Source organism: Pteropus vampyrus, unplaced genomic scaffold (assembly GCF_000151845.1).
Source record: "Pteropus vampyrus isolate Shadow unplaced genomic scaffold, Pvam_2.0 Scaffold146, whole genome shotgun sequence".
Classification (NCBI taxonomy): domain Eukaryota; kingdom Metazoa; phylum Chordata; class Mammalia; order Chiroptera; family Pteropodidae; genus Pteropus; species Pteropus vampyrus.
The window spans coordinates 2,149,902-2,166,838 of record NW_011888927.1 but is presented as its reverse complement, the minus strand read 5'-3'; the positions used below and the strand labels follow the sequence as shown (position 1 = coordinate 2,166,838).

Here is a 16,937-nt window from a genome sequence, read left to right as displayed (position 1 = left end):
CATTTGAAGGGGGCATTTGTCAAGGAGTTTTCCTTGTTTTTCTTTAGTGGCTCTAATCAGCCTCTCCATTCATCACCTTGAGGATTCTGAGGCCTGGCATTTTCCAGAGTTGAGATAATGATGGAGGCTGGCAGTTGTGAGTTAGGATTAAGGAAGTTGTCGTTATTTTAAGGTGGAGTGATGAGTTCCATTAGTGAGCAAAAATAAAAACATGCAGGCCTTATGCCAGTATTCTATACATAAAACAATTAGTCTGGAGTTATCAGTTATATAAAAGTTTTAGCCCAGTTATATAAAATTCCAGACCGTATTGCATGGCTACCCAACCTTTGCATTTGAAAGCTTCCTTATAAAGTTAAAAAAAAAAAAAATTATCTGGAGATCCATCTGGGGATGAAAAGTGAGGTAGGGAAGAGTTGCCACACCCATCCTATTGTATTCAGGACAAAATTCAGTTCTTTCCTTTTTATAAGACTCATTTTATACAAGGCACTGTTTCTGCCAGGAAGGAGTTTATAGTCTAGCAGGAGAAATAACATGTATCCCAGAAACAAAGGTCTAAGAGAGATCAGAAGGGAAAATTTCCTTCTGCTGGGGGCTGGTGGGGACCTGCCTAAAGTGACGGTCGTTTGAGCTGATTATTGAAAAGACTTCAATAGTTATTAGTGGAAATATAAGGGGTTGGGGAAGGGTGGCGGTCGAGGGCAGTACGTGGCAGGCATTCCAGGATTTTTTTTGACTCTAACATCAGTAATACGCTAGGGCTCTCCAGGGCATTGATTGTCTGCAGTGTTTAATAATGAAACTTTAAGGATATACAGATACCTGCAATAATTACTTTCGGTGCCAAGTGCTGAACTGACCATGACATAAAGTGCAAAATAAATCTTGTAAGCAGTGAAACCAGTGCATTCCTGGAGTAGCATCCAACTTGCTTAGAATGCTCAAGAAGGCCTCCTGCATTATGGAAACACCACTGAAGGTTGAAACTTTCATGGTAATGTAAATAGGGAAATGTCTGCCCCATTGTGGTCCCAAGTAGCCAGCTGTCTATGGTACACTGCCCAGTACACCTAACAGAACTCAATAAATGGGTAAATGTAGTGTTATATAGAACTCTAATTCTGATTCTGTAGAACTACCCCCATAGACTGTAAAACTGGGACCAATGGATGTAAGATGGGAGACAGATTTATGGTCAGAGTAAGGAAGGTAGTCCTGTTACAGGTTGTGCTATTTCATGAGGTGGTAAACCCCCCCATGAATAAATGTATTCAAGCATACCCTATACCAATTGGTGTCTCATTTAAATACATGCATTGTCTTCTACTTCCTCAAAGCGGTCCTCTGAAGTGTATACTGATTACCCGTGTTTTACTGAAGAGCAGTACTGAAGCCTAGGAGGTTGAGTTTGCGGATAAGCTGTAGAGCAGGTGTCAAGCCCCATGCAGTTTCGGGGCAGAGACTGAATATGTACTGGGTAAAAAAAGAATGCAAATATTGGATGACCATTAGGATTTTTAAGGGCCCTTCCTAACGCTAGGATTGATCCTTTAATTCTCCTTAGGGATCAAGATGCTAATTGTTGCAAAAGCTCTAATTCATTATCAGCACACCTGATTCCTAGAAATTCAGAAGAAAGTGAATGCAATTATCATCATCATCATGATAGTTAACAGTTATTGATTATCTCATTTAAACCTCACAGCGAATTGCAAGGTAGGGATTATGTACCCTTATAAGAATGGGACACTGAAGCTCAGGGAAGTTACTTAACTTGATTGAATCTGCAGGGTTAATAAGTGGTAGATGAATCTGTTTGGTGTCTGACCCCCATGCCCGGCTTTTTTCTGACCCTACCCTGCGATGGTAATGCATGGTGACAGTGAGAAAATTTACCTATCAGTTCAGCACGGACACTGACCAGTCAGAGAGGCCACCAGCTATAAACAACCACTGTGACTCTCTCAGGTGGGTGACTGTCACCTGAGGTGATGTTCAGGCGAAGTCCAAAGGTGTGTGAAAGGCTTGGTAATATTCTAAGATTGCATGTCTGGAGCTCTGGAAAACTAGTGACTTCTATGTTCAGCATTTATCTGATATTATACATCATATGTTTTACTATTAAAGAAAAAGAAGACCATGTAAAATTATGTTTCATTTATATTTCTAGATAAGAAAATATAGTTTTGCAGTGGTATCGTTATGATTTCCTTAGAAATGGCGGGATCTTCTTCCCTACTCCTTTTCTTCCCTTTACCCTCTTCCAGTCTGAGGCTAATCTCTCTGGGTGCCATTCCCTCTTGTTTCCTCAGGGACTTTGTTCCATTATCTTTCTTTTCTTCAGAGTCTTGACCAACATTTTCTCTCAGCACATGAGCATGTGTAGGTCTTTTTCATCCTTCATAAAAACAGAACACAAGACAAAATCCCCTTGGCTCCTTCCCTCTCGGTCTGGTTATGTTCCATCTCTTTCCCGGTCTTAGAAGGCAGCTCCTTGAAGGACAGGTCCTCATGTAATACCTGCTCTTCTCCCATCTACTTTTTCTCTCCAGTCTTCCACCTTCTTCTCATAATAGCCACCTCTGTCCTTCAAACCACCAGACCCGTTGTCCAGGATTCTCTTCTAATTCTTGCCCTGTGTGTGGCATTTAGTGTTATTGATCTCTCTTTGCCCCTTGAAATTTCACTTATCTGTTTTTCTGACTCATTCTCTCTCATGCCCAACTGCTCTGTATTAGACTTCTTCATAGGTTCCTCTCCTTCTACCAAACCTTGGCGTCCTCTAAGTTCACTTTTCAACCCTGCTCTCACTCCTCACATCATTTACCCTTGGGCGACTCACCTACTCTTTTCTTCTCTATCACTTGTGTGCAATTGATTCCTTAATCTGCACCTTCAACCTTGAACTCTTCTGACCTCTGCTCCAGATAAATTAAACTCAGCAAGTTCAAAACTCCACTTCCATAACCAGCGTATTCCTTCTGTGTTCTCTATCTCAATTACTGAAACCCACTTCACAAGTTTAAATTTGGGAGTTGTTCTCGATTCCTTGCTCTTCCTCAACCCCTACATTTCACTGATCACCAAGCCGTGTGGAAACTATCTTCTCAAACTGTCTTGAGTCTGCCCTCACCTCTCTAGACCACTACCACCATCACTGCCGTGGTGTAGGCCTTCATCACTTCTCATGAGGATTACTGCAGTAGCCTTGTAACTGGTCTCTCTGCCTTCTGCCTAGCCTGCCTCCAACCTACTCCCCATGCTGCTGCCTTTCTAAAAGGCAAATTTGGTCACGACCGTCTGCTGCTTAAAATCCTTCAGCAGAGTCACTGCTTCTCCAGGATAAAACCTAAGCTTCCTAGCATGGTACAAAAGCTCCTTTGTGATCTGGGCTCTCTCTTAGGGTGTGTATCAAAGTCTTCTCTAATGATCTTGGTCCCCACTGTCTTCTCTTGCCCACAGCATCCCTACTAAAGGAAACGAGTTGTTACAGGAAAGAAATGAGAGGAGGGATGGGAACAGAGAAGAGATTATAGAACTGTGCCGACCAGTACCATAGCCACTAGCTGCGTGTGGCTATTGAGATCTTGAAATAGGCTAGTCCAAATTCGAATGTGCTGTAAATGTAAAATACACCATGGGTGAAAGACTTTATGTGAAAAAAAGAATGTAAAATATTTCATTAACAAATTTTAATATCGATTACATGTTGAAACAGTAATATTTTGGATATAGTGGGTTAAGTAAAATATATTATTAAAATTAATTTTACATGTTTCTTTTTTATTTAACATGGCTACTAGAACATTTTAAATTACCTGTGTGGTTTGCATTATAATTCTGTTGGATAGCATTGTTATAAAACATTTCCTCATTCCCAGGAGATGCATCCTACATGAGCCAAGCCCAAGAGCTTTTTGAATGATTAAGTCAGCCTTACAGGTACAGAGAAGCAGCAACTGCTCAGTTTCTTAAATACAGAGACATAAGTGCTTTAGATAAGATTCAGAATCAGAGAGACAGATTGTGAAAGCGACAGCCAGGAGTCATACATACTATGCTCACAGTGCTGAAGTCGTGATTAAAGCACATCTGTCTCTCCAGTAACCGTCAGGGTTACTTGTGTGCTAGAGGGAAGATCTGAGATAGACAGGAGGAGCAAGGAAGGGCAAATGGAGTCCCATTCCCGGGAAGCCTCCCACTTGCGAGGCGCCAGGCACAATGCCAAAAGAGCCACATCTAGCCCTCTGAGCTCTCCATCTGCTATTGATCCTTTGCAGTGGGCTAAAGCCGGCTCCCCCACTGTCTAGCTCTAGGATCTTGAGCAAGTTAATGAATCAATGAATCTTGAGCCTCAATAATATGTACATCCTACAGTTATTGTGCTTCAAACAAAACGATATGCCAAACAACTCATAAGTGCTCTACAGAAGTTAGTTATGCCTTAAGATACCAAGGGCGGCAATCTGTGGATCAGTTGGCTCCAAAGGCTTTGCAGATGGATATATGGGCTGTCAGAAAGACGCAAGAGATAATATGTTGTATCCTAAGAGATAGGCAGAGCTTTATGTTTTCACAGTGGAAAAGCCAACCAGTGAGAGGAAACCAGAGCTTATCGGTTTGGAGCAGGCGGGAGAAACGTGGAGGTGAGGGGAAGAAACCATGACTATGAAGAGAAAGGTTCAGCAGGATCAGATGCCAGTGAAGCCTGATAGGCAGCGTGACTCAGCGTGTTCTCTCCTGGTAGTTTGCTGCTGTGTTCTTTTGAGCCTTTCATTTCTCAGAAGAAACCCCCTGAGCAGTTTTTCTTTGCTTTTACATGTTAGACATTAGTATAAGATTCTGTGAAGGAGAAAGATTCTTGTGCTAAAAAAAAATGTTCGAAAGTCATACATCTATAGAAGATGGCCTAAGAAAGTGGTGACCACCCACCCCCCACCCCCCACCATTTGCAGGAGGATCACAGCTCCCTTGCATCAGTAGTTTAGCGACCCTCCATCGTGTTGACTGTGCAGTTAGCCTGGCCGAGGTAATTTACTAAGAAACCACACACAGCTCAGCCTCATTCTTCGGTAACTAAATTTTCACTTTGTTCTCCGGGTTCCACTTTGTCTCCCACACTCCCGGGTTCCTGCTTGAGTTCTTGTGTAAGAATCCCAGTTGCTTTGGGTAAGAGTCCCATCATAGATCTACAAGCGCTACCCACTTCTGGGCTTCTTCAATACTGACACCTACCAGCAATGGGCAGGAAATTCAGTTAGTTTGATAGATATTTGTGGAATTGAATAGCTTGCCTGGATACTGGCTGTTCCCTGGTTCCAGATCCCTGACGCCAAACATTGCTTGCTAATTATCTGTCCCACTGGTCTCTAGGTGCCAGTTGTACCATATGTGCAACTGGGGAATAGAAGAGGAAAGCGAGTATAGGGTTGATTTTTATAAATTGTGGTATATCCACCTCTTTGTCTACTGTGGGAAGGTGAGTCTTATGTGTAGATGAAAAAGGTGGCTACCTTTATGGTGTGATTTCAGAATCTATCCTACTCAAAAGGGCACTTCAAATATCAACAGTTTCTCTTTCCTGCTCTCTAATATGCGAAAGCCTGTGTTGTAAAAACTCTGTTCTCAGCACAGTTTAGAAAAAAAAGAGGACAAATTTGGCACTTGAATGGCCTGGTTTTGACTCATGTAATTGGCTGGCTATATGAACTTGAGCAAATTATTTAATCTTCCTGAACCTCAGTATTTTCATGTATGAAGTGAAATTAATACCTACTTGTTTTGTTGTGATTTTGTTATGACTAAATAAAACAAGATAGATAGTGCCCAAAAGTAGGGCCTAATATGCAAATGCAAAGCAAGTGGTAATTCAGACTTGTGCTCCTTAGGATGAATAATTTTATGGACCCGTCCCTGAGACTGATAAGGAATCTGGGTCAGAGCACCCAGATTTCACCCATTTAGGGTGAAAAGGACTAGAAAAAAGATGCTTTCACATTTTGCTTAAGGCCAGTCTTGCCTAATGGTTTACATTTGTGAAAATATTCATCTGGGATTATGAATACAGCATGAAGCCGTGGGAAAAAAAGCATGTTTACATCTTCTGCCAGGATAATGTAAGAATAAACAAAGCAAGTTTTTGAATCTCTGTAATAGTCAGGTGCACTGCCATCAAAATAAACTTTTATTTCTATTCTTTGTTGATAAATTACAAATAAAGGAAGCCACTGAAATAACCTGAGAAGGAAGATTCATATACAAATTAGACACCAGGAACAGCTTTCACACTTATTTTGTTGGCGCCATTCTTTCCTTAGCTGTGGGTGTTTGGGAAGTTCTTTTGTTGTAGCTTTTGTTGCTTACAAGAAGGGGGAAAAAGCTTTAGTATACTCAGGCAGAATGGATTTGATTGGAGGCAATATTGTTCTCAGTGTGGGCTGACTTTTATATATTACAGTGATTGCAAATACATAACCGTGAAAACCATTTATTGAAGTGCCGTAAACAGCAGTGAGATAGTCTGATTGAACATACTGCCACTTCTGATCGACGAGGGCTTTGTGTATTTAGATATAGATAGATATAGATATAGATATAGATATAGATATAGATATAGATATAGATAGATATAGACATAGGATATAAATGTGGGCAGTCCTCTAACTTGTAAAGGGGAAAGTGGAAGATGTTATCCTGGCTACTGTGACTGCTGATGTCCTCATCTAGAAGTTCTTTGTCCTTTCTCATTTATTTCCCCTGTGAAGTCTGAATGGTGGACTGGATTCAGTACGTGCATTGGGCTGCCAGTGACTTCCTCCGCTTTTGATGCAATTGATCACCCCACTGTAATTCCATAGCCTTAGTATAGTGTCATATTAAAATTGTGAACACGCAAGAAGAAAATGTAAATCTATTGCTTCAGAAGTTAAAAATAAAAGCATTAAAATATTATTTAGTGCTGGTTTGTGGCACTGAATATATAAACTCATTTATTGTTCTGGTAGTCCCAGAGCAAGAACTGTTTCAGCTGTAATGGATGGTATCAACTAAAGTTGCCATGACAACATTAATTTATAATTTCCAAACTTTAGTAGAATTTCACCTTCTGGACTCTCCTGGATTGCATTTAAATTTATAGTTATTTCTCATTTATTAAAGCGAGATGTATTTAGATATTGCTTACATAAATGCATTAGGAATGTCGCCATGAAAGTTACTGACATGAAATTAAAAGCATAGAGTGTGAGCATTGGAAAGGGATAGTGGGTACTGTGGTTCAACATTTCCCCTAAATGCAGGAATTCCTTCCACAGTATCCCAGTCAGCCAGCTGCCATTTGAATCCTGCTGGGAATGGAGAGTTCACAGTTTTGTGATGCTAAGGAATTCTACTGGCAGTAGTCTGCAGTGCTCCTTGACCTGAAGACCCTTTGGATTTGGCCCTTGTCTCATTCGTGGTTGGACCAATACGCATTATCATGCACAGGCAGACAAAAATACTGAAATCTGCCTCCCTGCAGTTCCGTTCATCTTCCATTGCCCTTTGGGGTGCCACAAAATAGAAACGTACCTTCTGTGTGGTGGCTCTTCAAATATTTGACCATAGCTGTGGTATCTCCTACTCAAAGTCTTCCCTTTTCAGGCTTAGATGGTCCCAAGTCTTTCAGCTGAGATGTCCCTGCCTGTTAACATTTCTCTGGTCACCCACCACTCTGTCCATGCCATTTTAAAAGTAGGGCATCTGAACTCAATGCCCTTACTCCTGAGTTCTCTGAGCAGCAGAAAACACAGGGCCACTGTTAACTCCCTTATTCTGGGCCTTCTTTTCTTAATCCAGTCAAATATTGTGTTGGCCTCCATTTTAAATCAGAGGCAGCACATCATTCGTTTATATCCAAAGTCAGATAAAACTTCCAAGTCTTTTCTTAACAATTGCTACAAAGCCAAGTCTCCCTTTGTTCTGTCCTTGTGTGGTTGATTGTGTGAACCTGTATGGAGGACTTTACACTGATCCTTGTTACATTTTGTCTCCTTTTGTTAAATCATTTTTCCTCTCTATCAAGACATTTTTGAATTCTAATTTTTAAAAATTCAATCTATTAGTGGTACTTCTTTCACTTATTTATCAGTCACACATTTGAGAATGGTACTTTCTCTGTCATTGATAAAATGTCAATCAAGATAGGTCAAAGATAGAGCCCTGTGACTTTCTAGAAGAGACTTCTTGATATCGATATGTGAATTTTGTTAGTTTTTAATTTTAAATTAGTTCGGTAATTTTTTACCTGTTTACTCTCTTGCCCCCAGATTGTCTAAAGTGGATACATTCTGGAAAGATTTAGTGAAATATCTTAGTAACACTATTATTATTGATCCACTTATTGCCAATCATAGAACCTCTACTGTGAAATGAAACGAGATCAATCTGGAGTAATTTTTAGATTGCATTAATTTTTCTATTGAAAATTTTACTAAAAAGCATATCTAAATAACCTTATTTTAAATTTATTTTTAAAAATAATTTTGTAAAGTAAATTTATACCTAGCCTATAATTTCAATTCATATGAACTTGTTTGGTTCAAAGGAATTGCTTTTTTTGCACATCATTCAGTTTTCTTTATGGAATCTGAAAATGAATTGGTGGTATGACAGGAAATCACTCCTTAGGTGTCACTCCAACACATCATTATATTCACACCTCCTGGGGTAGACAGTAATCAGGCTGAGGCATGTCCAAACAGTGTGCCGGCGTCTATGTAAATAGCTCCATGACAGTATCACTAACATGACCATGACAGAGAATGCACTGATGGCATCATGTCATGAACAGATGTGTTTTCTCTAAGTGGGAAATTCTGTATCATTTGAAAAGAGCTTTTCCCACCCCCTTACACAAACTCTTTGACTTTTTATATTAATATCACATGTCTGTCAAATATACATATGGTGCTTTCTGTACTATATTTTTTTGTATTAATATACAAAATCGTTTTTTTACATTTTTTTTTACCTTGGACTCAATGAGAAAAAATAATTTAAAAGAATAGTAGCACTGAAAACTCAAATCTATAATAAGTCAAGGAATAAACGATCATTTCATAAAAATACTAGTATTTGTGTAGTACATTATATTTTACAAAGTATTCACATACATTTTCTTTTTTGAAAAATTTTTTTTCAAATTTTAAAAATGATGCATACTCATTGAATTTGGAAAAGATACTGAAATGGATAAAAAATAATTAAAATTCAGCTAAAATTTTACAACCCAGAGATTGTCATTGTTAGCATCTGTTGTATTTTCCTTTCAGATACGCATGTATGTGTGATTGTAAGTGCATACATCTGTGTGTGTGTGTATGTTTAAACTAGCCTCACAGTGGACATAGGAAGTCTGTACTAAAGAACCGGTGTAACATAATAGTTAAAGGTGCTTTGTAATTAGACATTTTGAGATTCCAGTCCTGGCTATGCTACTTATGACTATAAATCACTAAAATTATCAGAATTTCAGTTTCTACTTCTATAAAATGGAGATAATAATAGTATGCAACTAGTAAGTTTATTGTAAGAATTAATAAGATAGTGCATGCAAAGTATGAGCATGGTCCATGGCTCATAGTAAATGTTCAGTAAACGTGAGCTATTATTATTAAATAGGTTTTCTTGTCTATTTCCCTTACTTAAATTCTAGAGTAGCAATTTCCCTTGTCATAAAATATTATTTGAAAAATATTTGGAATGACTGCATAAATTTCAATATATGAATATACCTTAATGTAAACATTTCACCATGCTTAGACTTTTCCCAATTCTTTGCTATCATAAAAAGCACCACAGTAAATGTCCTTTATATTATTTTTGTGCATGAACAACAGATTCAAAATGAATTACTAACAGCATTTTATAAAGAGATGGGAAAAAACTAACAACTCTTAACTGTCTTCTAATGTGCCAGGTTATATGCTAGGTTTTTTACAGCAAAATTCTCCTCCACAACCCCTTTGAGGTAAGTTTGTTACCCCCATTTTTCAGATGAAAAAGCTCTGAGAAGAGATTAGTAGTTTGCCCAAGATCACAGAGATTATGGTGGTAGAGATATTTGAAGCCAGCTGTCTGATTTCAAAGCTTAAGCTTTTCCATTCTGGCATGCAGTTCATGCCTATCTTTTTAAGGCTGGCAGAATGAATAGTTACCATTGTGCTTTTTACAAAATGTCACTTGGTGCCACATAAAAGATAGGACACTTGGCTGGAATTCTTGGCTTACTCAGTATAGTACCTCTAGCGTACATATGTTCTTATATGTTGTGGAATCAAGCTCATTAAAATAAGATGTAAACCAAAGGAAATAAAACATGGTAAAAGCAAACCTCAGGCAAGAAAACATTTATTTGGTCAATAATACAAAAGTTGTCTTTGTTTTAGACGTATGGACTGGGCCAAAATTACTTAGCTCCCTAGGAATCAGAATTTCACATAAATCGGTATAAGAATTAAACAATAGTAACAACTGAAGTAAATTGATGCTGTCAAAAGGAATTTTAAGTTTCATCACTTGTATGTTAGAGGTCGAAAAGAAAAATCTTTAGCCATTGCTATAAGATGATACATCAGGAAAGAGCTGTAATAATTGCTATAGGTCTAAGTATAGGTATAGGGGAGACATAAAGTGTACTGGGAGAAACCCCTAAAGAATTGCTTGGTGAACTGACAGGTTGTCTTTAAAAAATCAGCCATTCGGAACATTTATCTTGGCAGCTCTCAAATCTGACTTACAGCATGTACCGTGGCAGTCGATTTTGTAGGAAAAATGCATAATTAATAAGAAGATGAAGGTATGAGTATTGCCAGTCACTACCTAACACAGTTTCTGAGAACAAAGGAACAATTGAAGTTGTCTTTTAATAGGGTTATCCTGGTTTGTCATTTTGTAGATTTCAGTTCTTAGCAAAAAAGAAAGGCAAAAAAACCCTAGTGTGTAATATTTCATATCCAAAAGGTACTCTGTTGCACAGTTTCTAACCAACTATTGTCTAGTCAAAAAAAGCTCTCTTTGGTTTTTGAGTTCTTGAATTTTTATAGCCCTTGAGCTTACATATCCTTGCCTTTGAATTGTTCTAATTTTCTTCAGTCATTTTAGTTATTGCAAAGGAGAGGCAGTGTCATTCATTCATAGCCCAATAACTAAAAAAGATTTTGGATCTTGGCAGATTCTGACCACCAGCGTGGCCTGTTTAGGGTATGTCCTCCATGGTGGTGGTGCAGGTGAGAAGGGCCCACCAAGTTAAATTTGGGGGCTCTGTGCAACTAGTGAGTAGTTAGAACTGTGAACGGAGAATTGGATATGAACCTGCAGATTGGACTTAGGAAGTGGCTCCATCGTTTAGTCTAATGCTGTGTAAAGTGCTTTGCTATCTCTCAGCCTCAGCTCCCTCAGCTCTCACATGGAGATGATGACTACTGCATAGTCAGAGGTTATGTGGAGGATTAAATGTATTGAGCAAACCACTGATTAACTCAAAAGTACTTTTATGATTGGTTGCCCAGTTATTAATGGCCACAGGTCATTCCTTTGAAGGAGAAGCTGATTACCATTTAAAATATTTTCGAATGAATAATGGGAATATTTGTAAAATATCTGTAAAAATATCTCATTCCTAAGGGCTAACCTCACCAGACCCTCCTAACTCTTTGCTTATACTTTATCTGGTAATAATGGGACAGACCCTTTCTCTGCTCTGGAAACCCTGGTATCTAGCTTGAAGTCTCTCAAAGCTCACTCCCATGGCTATTCCTCCGATGAGGGAAGGAGGCTCTTGGTGTCAATAGGTAGTTCCTTTGAATACAGTCAAGACCTTTATTTAAAAAGTGCATTATATTGTTCCAAGACAAAAGCAAAACTTATATATTTGGTGCATTATTGTAGCTTTCAATAAAAAAGACTATCAGTTAGGAAAACATTCCAACAAGATTGCATTATAAAAAATTAAAGGAAACTCTTTGATTATTAAAATAATCATGTTACGGGAGGGGAGAAGGAAAGACAACAAGAAGTTAGGCATTTTGACACTGGGTAGTGTCCATGCAAGCTTTTCAGAAGTCTCTCTTGGTGTTTTCCCAGGACCTAGGTCTGTCGATAAGGCCTTAGAAACTCCTTCTGAGCTTAGCTGCAAGACAGTAACTTTCCACCCTGTGGCTGCACTTACCCCCTTTTCCTAGGTGGCTTTGGGCTAACCTCCCTGCCTTTTGCTGCATCCTAGGCAGTTACTTTCTCTCAATCTTTTAGAAGGGCAGAAGTGGTTCATTGACCACCTTAGCATGTGCTATACTGTGGGATCCTTATGAAGGTGTTTCAGGCAATTAACGATTGAAATGGCTCTGTGGCATTCCCCAGCGATGGGAGTATGTGAGCTGGGTGTTAGACATTTTAGACAAGTCTCCATGACCACTTAGCAGTAGAGAGCTAATGGGAGGCCGATGGATCCCCAGACTCCATGGGTATGCTAGCTGGGAATGGCAAAAGCTTCTTGCTATACTCATTTTGAATCATTTTCTAACTTGTATTTTTCCTACACTGGAAACTTCTGAATTTCCCTCATCCACTCTGGTACCACATTTCATTCAAAAATTTTCTTCATCAGCTATTTCTTGAGGGTCTACTCTGTATGAGGCACTAAGAGAGGAACGAAGAGTAATCAGACATTGAAAAGGTGAGAACATTACATACCTTTGATAGAAAGCAAGATATGCCTCCAGATTTGGGAGAAGGGAGTATGTAATGATTTTTTTTTTTTTTTGCTGTACTTTTTACAATAAATTGTACTACATAAAAATCTATTAGATTTATATTCATTTATGTAGCAGATCCCATCATAATGAAAATTCCTGTTTTCTATGATTTGGGCAAGCATCATTAGAACACAATTCCAGTACAAAAGACTTTGGACAGTCCCTAGGAGTGAGCTAAAATGGGATTTGACCTATATATCATGGTTTTGATATTTTTCATTTCCACATGTCAACAAATACCTGACTTGATATTAAAGCCAGTTAAATCAATATTTCTTGCTGTAGCCAGCTACAGCAACATATATCCAAGGGCAAGATGTCCCCAACAGCCATATTTTGTTGATTACATATATTTTATCACAAACCTTACTGATCGAACTACCTTTGGATGAATAGGATGAAAATATCAACATAGCTACCATGATAAAAAGAAAAGCCAGAGAATCTATAGTCTTGTCCTTCATCCCTCATTTAAGCAATCCCATAATTTATTTTGCTCACCTTAATCATAAGGAATGACAATATAAAAAAGATCTTGACTGTGGTACCTGTGCTCCAGCGGGTCTGCTTTAACCCTTCTCCCAACTCCTGTCTCAACCAGAGGATGTCTGAACATAGCAGCATAGTAGGAGGAACAAGTGAACCCAAGCCTCTCAGACTATAGGTATCTAATAATTGTGATGGAAAGGAGAGTGGAGTAGAGAGCCTATTCCTACTTACTCTTTTTCTGAACTTTAAGCTAGAAGATTTCCGAAAGTTACCTGTTAAAAACTCAGTGTTTCTATAAACAAATGGCCTGAAGCATCAATTTATAAACATTAACAAATTTACTGTTATCAGAAAAGCCTAACTTCCCTTCCCTGTGTACTGTGAATAGAAGAATGATTACATCTGTGCTAAGCATTTACATCTCACCTCTTTAATAGGCAAAATGATGCTTAAAGGCATCTGTTATTTCCATTTTATGTACAACTTGCACTGCTGAGTTACTTATATGAGAGCACCAAGATAGAAAAGGTAGAAACTAGGATTTGAACCCAAGTTTGTCTGATTCCAAAACCTTTTCACTTTTTTCATCACCAGTTTTCCACAATACATCATGAGATCGAAAAACAATTTTTCAAATTTGTAAAAATGAGAAGATCACTTATAATTCTTCACATCATAGATAACCACGACTAAAATTTTAATTTTTTTCTTTCTAGGCTTAAGAAAGCTATAATTTTTATATCCAAGAGAGTATTGCTCCTCAGAATTGTCATCTTTGAACTTTATGTATGTACTCCAATAACATTGCCATTGCATAAAACATTTTGGAATCCTTTTCAGAGCTAGTTTAGAAGCCAGATTCTCTATAGACTCCCATACACAGGGTACTTCGATAGAGATATAGCAAAGACAGTATTTCCATTACTTGAATACCTATCAAAAGAATACATTTTTATATCTTCTACGATTTCTTGACTTGCTTCCTAAAATTATATGCTGCAAATATTTAACCATCCTGTAACGAATACCATCATTGCCTTCTCAAAGAACCATAAACATTTTGTGCCGACTTCTCTTGCAGTAGGAGATGGAATTTATCAAAATGCTACTTTCTCCCATGTCAAAGATTGATGGGCATTTGGGGATATGTTTAAAAGTCTTTATTAAAAATTAAATCTATAGGTGTTTAATATCTCATCTGACAACTCATGTTATGTATGACATTGTCAACAATATTTGCCTTATTCTAAAGAAAATCATAAAATTGTTTTTGTCAAAAGTTTGAAAAGCATATTTTAAAATCAATTTCTTTTCAATGGAAGTATTATACTTACTGAATTATTCCCCTCCAAGGAGTTTCTGTGAAAGCAAATATATCTAAGTGTGATAAACTGATCTTTAAATAAAGTTAGTAGCATCTTGTGTTGAAGTAAATGTTTCTCAAAGATGCAGGCATGTGTGCACTCACACACATATACATACAAGAAAAGATTGCTATCAAAATGGCCAATAGTATAATTTATGAAAGTCAAGAAAGTCAACTAGTTATGTGCCAGTTGAGTTCTCATCTCTGGATTATTGGCATACAACACTTACTTTTAGTAAACAAACTTGACCCTCAACCTAGGCATCTCACTGATCGTCTGGTTTCTGCCTTATTTTTCACATTCTTATCTATACTATCATCTTAACATGACACCCTCTCCCCAAGACTGCTGGGTACCTGGGACGCCAGAACCCTGGCTTTTGAATTGATGCAGAATTCTTGAAGCCGCTCCCATGGTTCAGACTGGACAGACTGGGCATGCACAATTGTCCTCAGGGCTGCAGTCTTGCCCGGTCTTCCGGTTGCCAAGATTTCTATGATAAGACTTCATTTTGCTCACAGAGCTAATTACAAAGTGAAGACCGAGTCTTCTTTTGATATCCTGGGCACTGTTCACAGTGCCTGGCATCATGTTCAATGTTGGTCAGATAAATGAAGAGTTATAATATATTCTCTCAAGAATGGACTGTTGGGAAGAAAAGTAAGTCTGATGGAAAGAGTGTCAGAATAGAATTGTAGATTAGAATCTCAGATCTTAAGAGCCTCTAGGTCAGCCCTCTCATTTAATGATGAAACCCAGAGAGGTCAGCTGACTGGGAGAAGGTCACCCAGAGAGCTGGTGCCAGAGCCAGCTGGGCACAGCATCCAGTGTCCTGAGGTCCTGTCCCATCCTTGCCAGTGCTCCCTCGTTGTTTTCGACAGTTGTATCATAGAGGTTGATCTGACATTGCAGAATCAGTGACCAGAGCATTTGAAGCCCCATACAGTGCTTAACAGAGCATCGAATATGCAGGGATTCCCAGAGAACACTTGAAACCATGGCTGACTTAGTAGTTGGTTGGTTTACTTATGACCCTGGTACCTGTCCCTATGCCTAAGTGGTTACTAGCTAAGTGGCGAGTTCCCTAGGATTGTGTGATTACGTTACAGGCTATCTCTTCGAGAAGGGACTATTATAACAACAATAATAACAATAGCTGCACTTATTTGTAATAAATTATGCAGGATATCACTGTGATCTAGAGACCAGGCTCTGGGGCTAGATGGTCACAGGTAGAATCTCTGCTCCACCACTTGCCCCATATACTTTTAGGAGACAGGCAGTTTGGACTTTGGTGCCTCATTTCCTACATCTGCAAATGACAATGCTAATAGTGTCTACCTTGGAATATTGAAGAATTAGCCTACTTGAAGCCATAGAATAATGCTAAGCACTTTCTAAGCAAGCAACAAATGTTAGCTATTGCTGTTATTAAAATATCATTACTGTGTGATAAATTCATAGCACGAATTATATGTTATCCAGTCCTCTCAACAATTCTGTGAGGAAGGTACTATTATCTTCCATTTTATAGTTGAGTAAAATAAGGTATAGAGTGGTTACTCTACCTACACAGCTATTCAGTCAGGGGTAAGGACCAATTCCCTGTCCATCTGACTCTGGATCCTATGATTGGGTGTGAGTGTAATGGAAATGGATGGAGTGGCTACTAAATGTAGGATCTGACCTCTCAAATTTCATTTTTTCTAGAGCACTCCAAGACCCAGACTGCTTTCAGGAATATCTTCGTAGATCCCCAGGTAAGTAGAGATGGTCCTTCCCTTCTCCATACACTCTTCCTGTGCACCTGTCCAGATGTCCTGGCACCTGCAGCTGACTCCTAAAGGTCTGTCACAGCCTTTGAAAGCCTCTCAGGGCCTCAACACCAGAGTTCTTGTTTATAGGTGTGTAGACTCAAGTCACTTGTAGTGGGGCATAAAGGCAGGGCAGTGGGCGTGAGGCACATCTGCATCACATATGTCACACCTACATCAGTGTTTTAATGGATTTTTTAGAGTAGTTTCATGCATGTAAAATACTTCAGAGTACCAAATATATATATACACGCACATATACTTTACAGATATCCTTGTGCTGTAGAAAGGAGTTATGGTTAAGAGTGGAGAGCTCTCCATCCTCTCAGTGATTGTCATTTTTGCTGTTGTTGCCATTGTGGAAGAACTTGCTCCAGCGAGTCTAGAAGTCTGACTTACAGTCGTCAGTGCTCACTCAGCATTGAGCGGAAGTGCAAGGACACAGGCATTTGAGCAAGATAACTTGGCTTTGC

At 38.7% G+C, this 16,937-nt stretch overlaps 1 protein-coding gene across 3 annotated transcripts in view; it reads left to right on the top strand.

The window, feature by feature from the left end:
- Positions 1–16,937, top strand: part of SPATS2L (spermatogenesis associated serine rich 2 like) — a 149,844-nt gene that overhangs the window by 4,903 nt on the left and 128,004 nt on the right. For all 3 annotated transcript variants that reach the window (XM_011369207.2, XM_011369206.2, XM_011369208.2), the window contains exon 2: positions 16,361–16,410. The gene's annotated coding sequence lies outside the window, so the exon portion shown is untranslated. The remainder of the gene's footprint in view (positions 1–16,360; positions 16,411–16,937) is intronic.